Genomic DNA, 10,749 nt, shown 5'->3' with positions numbered 1-10,749 from the left:
AGCTGCTGAAAGCACTAAATGATGGACATTGGGAGCTTAAATAAATGGGACACTTAAATATATCCTTTTTGAGCAACTAACTTTTTTTGTTTCCTTTTAGGTGCCTGGAAAACTGTGAAGATCCTAACTTAACACCTGTTTTTTTTTTTAAAGAAGACAATGAGTTTGTTAACTATTTGTTATTTGCATTTCCCTTAGCAGCCCACGGACTTTTATTGTGAAAATGTTTTTGGGGCTGGATATAGTCCACCGGGGGGTGTGGAAGTTCAGTTCATTAAAAGTTATGGAACGAATGACACGGTTGTCTTCTGAGTAATTGAAGTCTAACAGGTGTGAGTGCACGTAACATCAGACGTTATGTTGAACGTCTTCACATTGGTCTTGATGTTGTCTTTGTCGGATTTCTTTGACCTGACCTGACTTTCTTTTAGCTAGGAGCACATGGAGACGGATGTCAGGCATGCGGATGATGTGGCCTGTCCAGCGGAGTTGGTGCTGCATGATTATTTGTGTAATGGTTGGCCTTCAAGTTGCTGATGTTGATGCATTTGTCCTCCCAGTTGAATTGTAGGATTTTTCACAGGGACCTTTGATACCACACACACACACAAACACACACACACACGCTCCAGAATGCATTGCTGACTATCGTTGACCGCAGTCGTTGCGCAATGCCAAATAAGGCTACTGATTTGAAAAAGTTAATTCAAAACGACATGGAGAAGGTCCCATGCTAGTGCAGCAGCGAGGCTATGGCAGAGCAGCAGAAAACTTGTTCCTGTGATGACTTGTCACCATGGGTGAATTCCTAACGGGAAAAGTCGCTGTGCTTCCAGTGAGCTAATTGGACATTGAACCATCAAGTGTGATTCCAAATTCCTCCTTTGGACTGAAATTGTGGAAGTAATGGGGATATTTGAGGGCAACATCAGATGCTGACTTAGTGCTGCCTGCTACATATAGCCTATTTTACGATTCCACTGTCTGGCGGCCTTTCACCGCTCAACTAGCCTACGTAAGCTAAGCGATAACGTGATGAACGTAACTCCAGCCATACAATCGCCGTAATGTCAAATGCGCAGGGCAGCACTCTCGTTATTGGCATTTGTAACGACCACCTTGGCAGATACCTGAACACATTTTATAATCAGAATGTTGTACGACGTCGCATTGAGCATGTGCTCTGCACAAATTTGCACCACGAGCGACATCAAAAACAAGCCCATTTAGAATGCTTCACAACAGGTTTAGTGACTTTTGGCTGTCTCAGGTGAATAAAAATCTTCTTTTGAGTGACAGAATCATAGTTTTTCAACAATGTTCAGCACTTGTCTGTCTCTTGCCCGACCTGCAGTTCCACACAGCTTCATGACTTCCACTAGAAGGTCTGGCATACACATGTTCCCCGGTTCCTGTGTTCCCCGATCTTCGTATGGGACCGGGGAACTTAGGACACTTTTTCTAAAAAAGGGTCCTAGTTCCCCGCATTGTATCTGGGGGAGTGTACCCTACCTATGTTCCGTGGGTCCTATGTTGCCCGGTCTTTGTATGGGAGCAGGGAACATGGGACCCTTTTTCTTAAAAAAAATAATAAATGGTTCATGTCCCTGCTGTCCGGGCTGATTATTAGCGAGACCGGCCACCGGATTAAAGCAGTACGAGTACGAGGAGGCCAGGCCAGGCGGCTCCTGTCTGGTTGTAGGCCTATATGTATGTTTTCATCTCCATTCATCTGTTAAGTAAAGCTGTGTCACATAATGTAATGTGATGTGATGTGTCTGCTTTACTCACTGTCCTCAAACAGGTGAAGGAACATAAGACGATGCACCAGTGACGGTGTCCCAAAGGGTGTACGCCTACATGGCGAAGTGGCTAGAGCAGAGGAAACGGTTGAGGGCCTTTCTTTTTTTCCAGCAATCGCGGCGAGGGGAAGGCACCATAACCACGTGTGCAGCTATGGCTACACATATGGCAAGCTTAGGGCCATATAACACAGAGAAGCTCCTCCATTTCCTGGATCGTCTTTACCTAGACTTAGTTTCAGAAAACGAGAGGGGTCTCGAAGGGCATAATGTCCCACTACCTCCATATTCACCATTTCTCAAACCCATTGAGGAATTCTTCTCAGCTTGTGGGACAATTCATTTTGGGGGCACTGATGATTTGTGTGAGAAGAAAATTTAGTTTTGACACATAGGTAAACTATTTTTGGAGCGATATGAGCATGATGAGGATGAGCCCTATACTCATGAACGGCCATCCGGGTACTTTGCTCTTAAATTTGCGTTACGCCCCTTTATGGGTGAAAACAAACCGAATGTCTCATTGACTTACATGCTACATCGGCTAGCCTAAATTAACACATTCCATGCTTCAGCCACGGCTATTTGGCAATATTATTTGAACAGCCGGCAACACAGTGCGTTTTCAGCACGTTGCGCGTGAACAACGCTAGTCTACAGGTCCGTATCTTTCGTTTATTAAACCCCAACATCGCCAATTGACTTGCATGGGTTGCTTTCCCCCACAAATGGGCGTAACGCACATGGAAAACGTCACGCCGTTCATGAGTGTCTGTCATTTTGTGAAGTATTCACGAAAGAAATAACTTTAATTTTCGTGGTGCATTCACGTTATTGCCCGTTTTTCGTGGTTGGGCAACGAAACGCTGCCTATTCATTTGAATTGCCCCACTGCTGCTATGGTTATCCAAGCGTCTGCAGGGGCGGAGAGGTGGTGCTGACAAAACACTACTGATACACTCGGGACTCACTAATTCGACGCCCTTTCAGTACTTACGCCTTATGTCATACGACCCTAAACCTAACCCTAACCCTAACATTAACCCTAACCCTAAATTGCTTGTTTGAAATGTTTGATTACCATGTGACGGTACTGAAAGGGCGTCAAACTAGTGGGTCGCTAGGCAGCAGTCGGGCAATTCAAATGAATAGGCAGCGTTTCGTTGCCCAACCACGAAAAACTAGCAATAACGTGAATGCACCACGAAAATTAAAGTTTTTTTTTCGTGAATACTTCACGAAATGAAAAAGATACGGTTGTGAGGATCCATGCAGTTGTGCTGCACCGTCCAGTTCATTTGGACAGAAGTACGAAATTAATGACAATGTGCCAAAGCAATCGAGTAGGATCTATGCTACTGTATTCCTTTGGCTACCAGATCCAGATCCTTTGGCTACCTCAAGTGAAAATGGTTATCTGTAATGGCCATTCAGACCCATTTGTCTGAAGTTGTATGGATGTTATCAGCCCCAATCGCCAGGGTATGTAAACTAATGATCAAGCTGATCTATCTATCAATCTATCTTAACCCAAATCTATCCATTCATCACCACTCAAGGAGAACCAGAACATACAGGAGAACACACTGACAAACAGAACAATCAACGAACAGAACGAAGACCAAAGCGACAAACAGACCAAAGACCAAACCAACGAACAGAACGATGAACTGAACGAAGACCCAACCGCCGAACAGAACAAAGAGCCGAATGCTGAAAAACAACGGACAACAGACCGAAGAGTAAACCCAAGAAAAGACAGATGAACTGACCGAAGAGCAAAATGAAGAGCAAATCAAAGACCAGAACGAAGAACCAAATGAAGGAGAGACTGAGTTTCGGACGGTCCCGAGCCTCCTGAAAGTCTGTTCAGGACATCTGGATCGCAGGTAAAAGGATATAATCCAGTGATAATTTAGTAAAGGCTGCAGTTTTGCCTTTATAGTAGCAGAAAAGACATCATATATTGTTTCATTAAAAGAACATATCATCCAAACTTATTTTTGTGACAACATCTCCATAGTTTTTATATATTCGATTAAGGCTCATAAGTCATTTTCCTTTGTTTTTAATTATGTCTGACAAAGATACCCTGTCAGCATGCAGGAGGTAAGGAAAACAAAGAAGGTTGGCGTCTGCGCCTTAACTTACAATCGCTTGTTGCTTGGTGCGACTGCTCACCAAAAATAGTGATACTAGGACAATCAAAAAAGATGAGGCGCACACAAGGCTTGCAGGTTCAAAAAGTGTATTGTGGCCGACAAATTAACAAAAGAAGTCAACGGAAAATATCTGGAGCTACAAACGTTTCGGACCTAGTCCATTACCATTATGCCGTTGACTTCTTTTGTTAATTTGTCGGCCACACGGCTTCCCAGCTACTCAGCTGTATGGGTTTAGCTCGCTAGGCTAATGCCAGCTCCTACTTCCAATTCCCGTCAGTAGTACTTCTGGGGAGAGGTCATTTTCTTGTTTGAAAAGAGTTAAGACATATCTGCGCAACACGTGTGGTCAGGAGAGGGGCTCTGACTTGCAGTGTTGCCAGATTTGGTTGAGCGATTTCCGCCCAATCACGTTCCAAAACCCGCCCACTTCAGCAAAAAACCGCCCAATACCGTATTTCACATGAAAACATTTAATATTTGAGTAATACTTCAATTCTGAAACATTGGAGAATTAATTAATCACATGACACGCATCATTCATACTGTTACAGAGGGTTTTCTTTCTCAAATCAGTAAGGAAGTCCTTTTTTAAATCAGGGCAGCATGCAACCTCTTTGTTTTCTTTTGTTTGTAAGGGCAGCGATCCGCCTACACCTAGTCGATGCGCAAGTAGCCTACAGCGCTTGCTTTCCTGTCCAGACCTCGTCCTGTTGCTGGTGTGATGTAAAGGTCCCTAAATTCTGTGTGTATTAGGCCCACCATGAACATTCAAATAGGCCAAGGCTATAAAATGTAGAAAACAAAAAAACGTAGGCCTATGTGGGCCATATGACTTTTTTTTTTTTTTTTTTTTAACTTTTTTTCGCGCACCCCGATACGCACATGGCCCCGTAATAAACACAGGCACATTCAGAAAATAGCCTATTCAGCATCAGTTATTGCATTAATTAATAACATATTGTTAAAAGTTTTCTTTACAGATACAGGCCACAGAACAAAACATGCATTCCCTTCAACATCAACTGTTGTGTCTGTGTCATTAAATGAACGAATAAATGAATAGGCCTAATTAACGAACATAACGGTCTTTAACCTAGGCCTAGGCTAGGCCTATAGGATAACCAACATTCAGGATAAAACACCTTAAGCATCAGCTGCTAGACCTAGGCCTACTCATACCACTGCATGAAAAGAGGAATATGTGGATGAGTTTTGCACCTTAAACTGCCTCATACCTCAAGCCACAGCATTTGCGGCTCCCCCATGCCCCCCTCCCATCCCCTTCTTAGGAGAGCCTTTAATATGTAAATGCCAGTGATCAGGTCGGGAGCTGCTACAGTCAATTTCAAGTGGGGTGGGGTGGGGTGAGGTCAGGTGGGTGGGAGGGAGTGGGGGGTCGGCAGGCCTGTTTCTAGGATTTTGGGGTCCCTAGGCAACGGGATTGTTGGGGGCCCTAGGGCATTTTTTGGCCTTTTACTAAAATGTGTGTGTGTGTGTGTGTGTGTGTGTGTGTGTGTGTGTGTGTGTGTGTGTGTCTGTATGTATGTTTGTTCACGCTGCCCAGTGGTGTTTTTCAGAATCACTAACCATTAAACCAGGGGTAGTGAACCTATGTCTCGAGGGCCCTTGAGGCCGTTTTATCCGGCCCCTGATATCATTATAATGTTTTGCAACTTCACATGAAATAGGCCTATGACATATTTTGCAGGCCTAAAGGAATCTTAGAAATTACATTTCCAATGCAATTAAGTTAGGCCTATATTCAGGGGACCTAGAAAAGGTGGGGACTGTTTTAAATGTGTCTACCTTTAAAGGTGTCTATATGTCTATATAGGCCTAAAGGTGTCTATATATGCCTAAATTTCATGGGGAAATCCTGATTTGTGTTCATAGTACGGCCCCCGGAGGATTTTATGACCATGGTAGGAATTTGAAGTGGCCCTTCGAATGAAAAAGGTTCCCCACCCCTGCATTAAACCTTTCTTCTAGCCACAGCTCTGCTGTCAGTACATTTTATTATGATACTATAAGCTCAGAAATGAAGTTGATCGAACAATTCGATCGGTGCTATAAACATTTAAATGAACCGAATAGAAATCAGAATAGAAACATCTGAATGATCTTTCTTGGACATAGCCTACATTTTGAAGTGACCCTTTGAATTAAAAAGGTTCCTCACCCCTGCTTTTGAGGAAAAACATCAATGTGCTTGGCCACTCTGGTTTTTAAATTATTCTGAACTAAAGCAAGGATTGTTCAAGGAAGTTCAAAACAGACTGTCTCTGGTTAAATTAGTTCTACACCAAGCCTTTAGGTGGCAGTACAACTAATTCGCACAATGCGAATTCCACACACAAGCCACAAAGAAGCCATCTACCGCGGTCAACAACACCGACCTATCTGAACAGAACCACGCGCTGTCTGTGTGGTTTCACTGTTACAAGTTTCTTGGCGACATGGGGGAAAGTTCCTCACATACCAACGGAAAATGGGCTTCACATACATGTAAGTAAATTTTACTCAACTGTGGTTTAAAGTTTCAGTACTCAAGAGCGATTGAATAGCTCCTCTGAACACAGATCCGCCATTGCTAAGTTGTAGCACAAGTCCCCTCAATGAATGTGACTACTCTTGTTGCTGCTGTACGCTAGTCAATTCTGATAACTTGCGAGCATCGTAATGACAAAATGCAGTAGTGAAACGGTGAATATGTTAAGTATACTTGTTGATGGTAAGTTGTTTGACATTGCTCGTTCTCAATTGCCTTTCCCCTGCCTAAAGATGATTCCCAGTTTGTCGCTCCCAGCGCGGTTCGATCCCCAGTCGGTTCGCTCCCACTAGCCAGACTATCGAGCCCACCGAGCTAGTTATCTTTTTGATGTTAGTTTTTTGTTACGTACCCTAAACCTAACCCTTACCTTAATCCTAAACCTAACCCTAAATTGCTTGTATGTGGTAGTGTATGATAATACGAGAAATGTAATCGGGTGGGATAGAACGCCTGGGATTGATAGGGTCACCTGGGACTACACGTCCGGGAGTGATCTTACATGGGAGTGACCATCTCCCAGCGCTTAAGATTGACAAAGGCTACCGTTAGCATGCTATTGCGTTAGCTCATCAACTAGTTGCTGGGCACTGCTCATTTTTCACGTCTGCCCGGCATTTCGCTGATGAACTAACGCTTGGACGTCTTGCCAATGTATTTTACAGCGGCAAAAATGCATCTAGGCGACGTTGGCAAGATTGGTGTGCCGTCTGGGTATGTTGGTTTTCAGTGCTGGGCAGTAGCGAAGCGACTAGTTTAATTACATTCCCTAGAAGCTTGGTCGTAGCGTCATTACTATGTATCGACTAACGTCCCTGTAGTTAGGAAATAAATAGTTTGGAAATCAATGTGAAATACCCTGGCATTTGCAACAGTAGGCAACCTGTCCTTAAAAAGTATGGGCCCTCAAAACAGCACTTGTTGCACAAATAAGTGTTGCATAGAGCAGTCTTTCCCAACCAGCACCCTGCAGGGGGTACTTGGAAAAATGAAAACATGTATGGAGCATAGTCACATTGGGATATAAAGCATGAGTCAGGGGGTACTTGTGGTATGAGAAAAGGCTTAGGGGGTACTTAAGACAAAAAAAAGGTTGGGAAACACTGGCATAGAGCACGCCACCCCGAAATCAATGTGAAATACCCTGGCATTTGCAACAGTAGGCAGCATGTCCTTAAAACGTATGGGTCCTCAAAACAGCACTTGTTGCACAAATAAGTGTAGCTGGCCTCTTCAAGAAATTGAAATTATGCATGGTCACTTTTTCTTATTGTTTCACGTGGAGGTCTACTGACATTGTCTAAATAATGTAGGCTAGTTTATGTCCATGTATTATATTAGGACCCAAGGTTAATGGGTTATTCTGTTTACCATGTTTTCACAGGCTGCTGTCTCATAATATGGCGAAGACGAGTCACTTGAAGGCCTAACAGCTCTTATGAGGAGCAGTCTTGCCATAGAAGACTGAAAGAATGTAAGATTAACTTCTTTGTGACCAATATGACTTGCTCATTGATACATTAGCTATGTCAATATGAGATGCATGGCGAAGTATTTAATTTATTTGTCTCTCTTCTAGGAGCTGTAGAAACAACAGGGTGCCTGCTGCAGTATGACGAGGACGCCCTGATCATAGAAGGTCCAGTGTCTTGGCAGGGTGAAATGGCACTGATATCGGTATGTGGTGATATCAGTTAAAATTAATGAATTAATTCTCATATCTGAATAATGTGAACACTGGATTTACCACACACTCACACACACCCTAGTCCTAGATTATACAACCAAGGTTACTTTTACCACAGCTCTGGCACTGCATCAAATTTCTTTTCTTTTTTATAGAACTGGACAGGTCATTTATTCGTTCCCCTTGTTTTTTGCAGTGTCCTGCAGGATGCTGTGTCCTGCAATCCTGTGTGCTGTGCTACAGACGCGTGTGGAGGTCAACCCGAAATGGGCACAGTAGCGTGAAAGAGGGTAAGCTTAACCTATAGCCTACGTCAGGGTTGGGGAACCTTTCTCATTCGAATGGCCACTTCAAATTCATCCGAGGGGCCATAAAAGTCCTCCAAGGGCCGTACTATGAACACAAACCAGGATTTTCCCTTTCACTTTAGGCCTATATTGAAGGCAGCCACATTTAAACAAACGCCAACTTCTTCAGGTTCCCTGAATATAACTTAATTGTATTGCTAATGTATTTTCTAAGATTCCTTTACAAAATATGTCATATTTCATGTGAAGATGGAATTGCATTAAAATTATATCGGGGGCCGGATAAAACAGCCTCAAGGGTCGCAAACGGCCCTAGAGACATAGGTTCCCCACCCCTGTCCTACATTGTCAATATGACTTGTGCTACTTTATAGATAAGTTGTCAATGCTGTGCATTGCTATGTTTTGATTTTATTTTCTTACATCCTACAGATCCTGGCAGGGAGACGGTAGTGTCCTGCAGGATGGTGATGGGCAATCTTACAAGAGACCACAGAAAACTGATATAGTGTAAGATTATCCCTGTTGGGCTCAATATGTCTTGCTTATTGATATATTTGCTATGTCAATATGAGGTGCATGACGAAGTATTTATTTATTTGTTGTTTCTACAGCTCCCAGAAGTGAGACCTGAGTGCCTGTTGCAGTATGACGAGGAAGCAGTGACCAGAGACCTTCAGTAGACCCTGCTGGCATGATTGGCGGCTGAAGAACATAATCAACAGCAATGTTTATAATATTGTACATACCTGTATAGTCTGCACTAAAATGCTGTACCTGTACTATTTTTCCTCTTACTTTCATATTTACTATGAATTGACAACTTTTACTCAAATCCATTTTTGTATGTGCCCTGACTAAAACTATCCTTAAACCTAACCTGTCAGAGGTGTAATAACAACCTGCTCTTAGCAATGTGGCAGCAGTCTACTTGGATGCAGCGGGGAACATAGAACCCTTTTTTTGAAAAAGCATTGTATGTTTCTGAGTTTTATGAATTGTGCCCTTCCCAAACCTAACCTGTCGTAGGGGCCTATGAAATCCGTTTTTTTTAATTATTATTATTTACATTTTTGAACTTATTTTCCCCTTTCCCCCCCCCCCCACCCCCCAAAAAAATAAAATACAAAAAAATCTTAGTTATTTAGTTCAAACTGGTGGGTGGACAGAGCCAACCACTCATGGTTGAATGGTAGGTAGAGAAAAGAAAAGTAAAATTACCTACTAGCTTTTTGTAATATCAGCCCTCAAAAATATTCCAGGTAATAAGGTAGCTGTATTGTACATGCGCATATATTCTATTAAATACACGTGACGCACGCACCCAACTAGAAGGCGAATTCACTTCTGGTGCATTGAAGTTGTTGGACTCTGGCTGCATCAGGTTTTCTCGAATACTTGGCTATATTGCAACGTGCAGCTTAGAGACATTTTGGGTCACGTTATATGTAGGCATTAAATAAATAGCCTCGCAAAGTCCCTACCGTCTACCGTTTCACTCAAACACATGTTTTACAAGACGGCCGTTTTCTTCTGATGGTGACTTGACCCTTTTTCAAAGTTGATGCTAACTTTTAGTCACTATGCACGGAGAGCCGCCCGTCTTTTCTGTGTCGCATCGCATTGTCTTAACAGACGGTCAGGACAACGCGTTTATGCCTGACCTCACTCTACTAGGCAAAATTTGAGTGCTGTTGAGTATTAAGATTTCTTCATTGCTCTGACGGCCAGTGTTAGGACGTGGGAGACAATCGGAAACGCCGCTTGGGAGAGAGATGCGTGTTTGTTTCTGAGTTGTACATTTGTGACCTGAGTAGGCTACTGTAGTATACATCACTGCATATAGCCTAGAGCAGGGGTGTCAAACATACGGCCCGCGGGCCGCATCCGGCCCGCCAGAGGGTTCCATCCGGCCCGGATGTTTAAAAAAACTAAAAAAATATATATATTTTTTTATTTTATTATTATTATTTTTTCAATGAAATAACCGGAATGCGCAATTACCCCCCTCGGGACAAAATTGAGACCTGCATGACATTAACCCAATGGTCCCTCTGTTATACTGTATATATGTAGTAAAGTGCACATCACACTTCTATTATAAATGGTGAATTTGTACTGTAACAGGCATTTGATAAAGATCATATATTATAGACCTCATATATAGATATAAAATGTTAATACTTCTTATTCGTATTGTATTGGTATTGGTTGTAATTAAATAATAAATATAATTGGA

General features: G+C 42.7%; 1 long non-coding RNA gene across 2 annotated transcripts; it reads left to right on the top strand.

The window, feature by feature from the left end:
* The first annotated feature begins 5,158 nt into the window (after positions 1-5,158).
* Positions 5,159-9,587, top strand: LOC134443938 (uncharacterized). 2 transcript variants are annotated; one of them, XR_010033789.1, is made up of 5 exons: positions 5,159-6,472; positions 7,900-7,989; positions 8,095-8,192; positions 8,399-8,492; positions 8,943-9,587. It is a non-coding gene; the product is annotated as an uncharacterized LOC134443938 (long non-coding RNA). The 2 variants fall into 2 exon arrangements; XR_010033788.1 differs by having other exon boundaries at positions 5,159-7,989.
* The last annotated feature ends 1,162 nt before the right edge of the window (positions 9,588-10,749 follow it).

Source organism: Engraulis encrasicolus, unplaced genomic scaffold (genome assembly GCF_034702125.1).
Source record: "Engraulis encrasicolus isolate BLACKSEA-1 unplaced genomic scaffold, IST_EnEncr_1.0 scaffold_401_np1212, whole genome shotgun sequence".
Lineage (NCBI taxonomy): Eukaryota > Metazoa > Chordata > Actinopteri > Clupeiformes > Engraulidae > Engraulis > Engraulis encrasicolus.
The sequence above is the reverse complement of the archived record's forward strand: the minus strand, read 5'-3'. Positions and strand labels throughout refer to the sequence as shown.